Genomic DNA, 5,309 nt, shown 5'->3' with positions numbered 1-5,309 from the left:
TTCACAACTCAAGATAGCATGTTAAAAAAATATAGGCTGATATAGACTTAGTATACAACTCAAATTATTCATAAGAGATCTTGTTAAAATATTTTATAAGAAAATATTTGAGATTTAAACATAGTCTAGTTAAAGAAAAATCACTTTGCTTGGTAATGAAGCAAATAACAAGAAAAACAAAACTAGGTAAATTGGGTTATGATCCATTTTAAGCTTAACTCAATCCAAAAACTAATAACCTTCTCATTTGTTTATTCAAATCATTTTGACTAGCCTGGACTTAGTTTAATCACCACTTATGTTCTAAGATTTCTTTCATTCATCAAATAATTTAAAAAGAAAAATCATTAGTTCTTTGTAATCAAATCAAATTTTCTTTGACTTTAAATTCTCAAAATCAAAAATAGAAACATTAATTTTTGTCCATTTATTAAGTCCTTGAAAAATTATGGATCTCGTTAGGGATTTCATGTATTTCAAATATTTTACATGATTTTATCATTGGTTCTAATGAGTTCTTTCTGAATCAAATTGGAGGCCAAATGAAAATACTTAAACTTCTTTAATAAAATTAATCTATTAACGAGGCAAGGGGCTTTCTTTAAAATATATTGATAAATTCAATAAGACAAAATACATAAGTAATTTAGGAAAGCTCTATTAAAATTAAAAAGTGAAATAGTCAATAATAGAATTGATTGTTCATAAATAGAAAAAAATGAAACAAGAGAAGAAATAAGTGTACCAATTAATAGTAGAGGACATTTTTTGTATCTAATCACACATTCAAAAAATTACCAAATATAGATAAGCACTTTTGGAGCCGAACGTAAGAGATTCACTAATTTTGCCATGGACGTAACCCATACATTTAACTAGTCATTTGTTTTTAGATTCTTGCATAATCTAATGAAAAAATAAATTATAATAGGTCATATTGTGTAAAAATAAAATTAAAAGAATAAATATAACAACAACAACAACAACAACAATAATAATAATAATATTAATAATGATGATGATGATGATAATAATAATAATAATAATAATAATAATAATAATAATAATGTTAATAATATTAATAGTATTATATAATAAGAAATTAATTTAAATATAACTAGATTAATAGAAAAAACAAATTAAAATTACTTTTGTTTGAGTCTTGTTGTTATAAAACCAAGTCTTGATCTTCTTAGGGTTAAGCCCTACTTCTTTACCAATTTGAATTAGCTGGTCCTTATCAGGATGTAGACATTTCTTCAAGAAACTTCATTTCAAAATTCAAAAAAAAAAAAAAAACACCATTAGTAAGCATTTTTTTAAAGAAAAAAAAAACATAAAATGAAAATAACAGAAGGCCTCATGTTCGTGTCCTACCTTTTGCAATGCAAAATTTGATTAGTGAAACTTTTCTATGAAAATTTAAATTAGTCAAGCTCCAAAAAAGGTATCAAACACCAACCATGAATAAGAGATTATTTTTTGTAGTATAAAGGATAAAGACATTGTAACATAAGAACCTCATACCCTTATGCTTAGGTTATTAATGAAGAGCAAATTGATTCATTTATGAAAGATGCATATATATGATAGATCAACAAGAAAAATAAACTATCTTTAACCATTTTAGCAACTCAATTAGAAAAATTGAACAGAAAAATAAAACATATAGATCTTTTACTAAATATTAATGGACTTATTAAATAACAAAGGAAAAAAGTAACACAATAAATCAACTGAGAATTAAACATAAACTAATTCACAATAAAGCACATAAAGATAAATTATTATATGGATAATAAATTTTGATTATATCAGTCATGACTCTTAGAAAAATAAAATAATCGTTTTAGGTTCGGTTTCTTTTTCTTTTAGTAATAAAATTGATCTTACTCTTTAAGTTGTTGAATTTGTTCAACAATGAGTCGAAAGCGCTTGTTTTTCTTGTTTGCTTTGTTTTGAGAGGTTGATGATTCTCCAACATGTTTCTTTCCTAAATTTGTCATTTTCTTTGCTAAATTCATGTTCGATAAAATAAAATAACAAAAGAACATAAAAAATCAATTAAGAATATGTTTGATTTATTGTTTACCCAATCAATTTATATAAGAAACAACTAAAATAAATCAAAGAGAAAAGAAAATATAAGAAAGATTTTTACCCTCCTTTTGATTGATGAATATAAATAGAGAGAAATGTTATAAGTTGATAGTAAGTAGTCTATTTATATCATAGAAAACAAGTTGACTTGACATGAATTATAATCTGTTTTGTTTTCTTTTTCAAAAAATAATTAATTTGGAATTAGCATATATGGCTTGCTATTTAATTTTTTTCTATATAAGCTACATCATTGGTTTAATTTCATAAATGGAAAAATAATTATGACTTTATTCTATAAAAGTCACACAATTATGTTTTTTAATAGAAAAGTCATAACTTCTTTTTATCCTACTATGATGTCCTAACATGGAAATAGTTTTATTAATTATTCCATGTGATTCTTTCAATTAAATTATTTCTTTAATTAGTGAGCTTGTCATTAAAACTATGACAAGAAGCTCCATGTCAAGTTTTATAATTTGTTTGACCAATCATTTAAGACTAACTTATTTTGAAATATAATTTTTTCCAAAAGTATTTTACATAAGTATTTTTAATGAGAAGTAGTTTATATTTGACTAATAAACTTAAAAGTTATATTTGATAAATAATTAGTATTTGACCAGACTTTTTAAAAGTATTGTTAATTTAAGTGTATTTTTCTTATGTTTCTTTTTAAAAAAAAGTGTTTTTCGGAAAAGCGATAATTTTTTTAGCTTCGAAATAGTAGGTTTTGCATGTCGGTGTTTGTTGCTTGAGCTTATGATGTAAAGTTAATTAGTCTATTAGAGATGAACAAAATTTATATTAAAAAATATACAAATGATTTATGATTTATATATATATTTAGTTAGCACATATATTTCACGCTTAAAAGTATAAATATTTTAAATATTAAAGTATTTGAATTAAATTTTTTAGATGTCATATGAAAATGTGAAGATAACAAATACATTTTAGTTTTTAGAACTGTTTGTCGTACATTAATTTTTATTTGATAAGGTAAATAATGGATGATGTTCTTGTTGTTGGTTCTCATAATTGACTTCTCCATTGAATGTGTACATAAATCATAGATTGTTATTTGACTTTTCATTTTTTTCCCATTTGATAAAGTAAAAATTAAAAATAAAAAATACATTCAATCTATGAAATCATATTTATAATCACATGTTTGCCTTATACCCAACAAAGATATTGTTCATATTTTGATAAATGATTTTCAATTTATTCTACAGGCATGATTCGTTAAAGGGTCAATAAAAACATTGTGTAATTAGGTATAACATTTGCAATAATTAGCAATAACTAAGAGAATTTATAACGCAATAACTAAAGAATTAAAGTGCAATAGCTGAATTTCTTATTGATTCTGCATTTACTTCAATAAGGAGGATTTCTAATTAATTTTACTATATAATTACATATTTAAATTAGATTTTAATTTAGTGTAGGGGAAAAATGGTTAGTGTCACACCCCGAGCTACACCCTAGGTGCGACCGGCCACTCGAGAACCATTGCTAGTGTAACACCCCGAAAACTTTTTGAGCTAAAACTTGAACCATCCTTCGTAGTGAGTAACTTTTTACCAAAGAATTTAAATTTTTCCTAAGTGTTAAGGTCACTAGATGTAGCACCTTGAGTTCCAAAAAGAACTAAAGAGAGTTCATTCAAGTCATTCCTAAGTTCTTCTAAGTTTTGGGTTAATTTCAAACGACCATAACCTTCGGTACAAGATGAGTTAGGTGGCCCATAAGATTTCAAATGAAATCTCTTTGAATTATATTTCCAATGCCATCGAGTTTGCTATATTTTGAGCTCGTATGAGGGAGATATGCATGTTTGAAGTCGGGTTGTCCAAATAAGGAAAGTTACCTGGAAATAGTAAGGGGTATTTTGGTCTTTTCCTTACCCAATTAGATTTAATCTGTTTTAGTAAAGTTTTAGGGGTATAATCTGATTAGGTTCAGTTTTATAATCCTAATATATCCCTGGGGTTTTAGTTTAGAGTTCAAGAAGAGAAAAGAGGAAAGGATCAAGGCTTTCGTTGAGATTCTTGAGAGTTGTTGCGGATTTTCGCCATCGGTTTCATCCCTAAGAGGTATGTTAGCTTCCATAGTGTTGGGTTTGTTCACACACACGCCAATCATGTTAATTTCAGTACAATTTCATTCTTGAAATCAAAGAAATTGAGTTTCTGATAAGTGTTCTTGAAGTTCATTTGTAAATCTTGATTATGGGATTGTTGATGAGTTCTTGAGATAAGTTTTAGTGTTTTGAGCGTACTTTTGAGTTGATTATCGTACACTAATGTGGGGTATTCGAATCCAAGTGATTGGAAAAGAAACCATTCGATTTTAGTCAAATTAAGATCATAAAACGAATAGAAAAATTCGTCGGAGTTTCCTGGGAGAAAGGTGGCGCGGCGCACCACCGATGCACCAGCAGTGCACCAGAATTGGCTTCTAGAACTTAGGGGCTGGTGCCCCGTGCCAGAAATGCGCTCGGGTCGTGTACCCCCACCTTTTTTTCCATCGTTTTACCCGTCTAAATTCTCCTATTGTATACATTCACTCCCTATTGATTTTAACTACTCTAAACTACTCCTAAACATCTAGAAATCATTCATAACATGAATCATAACCTTTAATTCATAATTCAAATTCAAGGCATAGCTAAGATTTAAGTCTAGAGAGTTCTTTCGAATGCTTTGAGGAAGCCCCTTTGAGTCTTTTGAAGAGTCTTCTACAACTTAAAATTACTTGTTTCAAAACTCGAGCAAGTGAGCATAAGAATGACGAGAATGTATTCATGATTATACTTTATAATCGTGAGATCCTTCATATCATGAACCATAACTCTTGAATTCATAATTCAAATTCAATAGAGAGTTAAGAGTAGAGTTCAAGAAAGTCTTTGAGTTGAATTGTGAATCCTTTGAGATAAACTATCGATTTGAGCTAAGTTCTGAGGAAGTAAGTATAAGAATGAGAAGAGTCGTATACACGAGTTCCATATCATTATGTAGATCCTTGAGTTGAGTACCTTTGAGTTGAGTATTGTATCTTTGAGTTGAGTATCTTATTCTTGAGTGGAGTTGAGTCGAGTGAGTTGAGAAGAAGTAAGTTTGTTTCCTTTTTATCCAGTTCAAGCTTATGTTTATGCTTTAGAATTCTCGCTACATCGTTTCATGATACATATACAG

The sequence above is a fragment of the Solanum verrucosum genome, unplaced genomic scaffold, assembly GCF_900185275.1.
Source record: "Solanum verrucosum unplaced genomic scaffold, falcon-dt-bn FXZP01000010.1, whole genome shotgun sequence".
In the NCBI taxonomy this organism is placed as follows: domain Eukaryota; kingdom Viridiplantae; phylum Streptophyta; class Magnoliopsida; order Solanales; family Solanaceae; genus Solanum; species Solanum verrucosum.
This window is presented reverse-complemented; position numbering follows the sequence as displayed.